The sequence below is a fragment of the Arachis ipaensis genome, chromosome B03, assembly GCF_000816755.2.
Source record: "Arachis ipaensis cultivar K30076 chromosome B03, Araip1.1, whole genome shotgun sequence".
Classification (NCBI taxonomy): domain Eukaryota; kingdom Viridiplantae; phylum Streptophyta; class Magnoliopsida; order Fabales; family Fabaceae; genus Arachis; species Arachis ipaensis.
This window is the reverse complement of record NC_029787.2, coordinates 40527248-40528231: the sequence shown is the minus strand read 5'-3', so window position 1 is coordinate 40528231 and position 984 is coordinate 40527248.

Sequence of the window (984 nt, the reverse complement as noted above, 5' to 3'; positions counted from 1 at the left end):
AAATTTTATATTTCTATATCTATATTTCGCTATTACATTCGTATAACCAAATACAGCCTATATGACTATCCCCTTTGCCAGGTTTATCACGGAGAAAATTAAAAAAAAAATGACAAAACAAAATTACATTGATGATAAGATAAAAATAAATAAAAATATTTAATTGAACGGAAAGAAAAAATAGAGAAAAGGTTGATAGTGCCTTTCACCAACCTCACATGTAAATAGAGGGAGGGACACCCCACCAACTGAACAAGTCAATGGTCCTGATCAAAGGATGGCCCGTCCTTAGATCACTCATCACCCATTGCACCGTACAACTCTAACTATTACAATCAAATTACTGCATACTACACTATACTCTTCTCTCACTCTCTTTATTTTCCTGTTCAGTCTCTGCTAACTTTTTATATTCAAAGCTCCAATTTAGAATCACCCATTTAAAACTTGAAAATGGGGTTGCAATGTTAATTGGTCATTACCAATTAGTACATCACTTTTCTATAAAAAAGAAATAGTTCTTATGATCTAACAGTACATTTTAAGAATATAATAATAAAAAATATAATTCTAATAATTTTTAATGAAATATTTTTTATAGTGTTTTAAATTGTGTTTAAAGTCTAAGATATATATATATCAAAGCAGCGCTAACATTGACAACTGATAAGTTATGCTTCTAGCATCATGAAGTTCAGAGCTTTGACCAAAATTTAGTTCACATTGCAAGCTTCGAGTGATAAAGTACAATTAATGTGTGTCAAATTTTAGGTAAACAACAACAGTAGCAATGCACAAGTATAAGGTTAGCTATGCAAAATTCCTTGACTAAAGAAAAAAAGAACAATTAAATGGATCTAGAGGAGAAAAATATTTAGATTTTAGAGACAAAAATATTTTTTGAAGATAAAATTTCAATTCAACTATATATTTCTCGTTTACAGTTAAACACCAAAATTAGATCATTAAATACGAAATACGAAA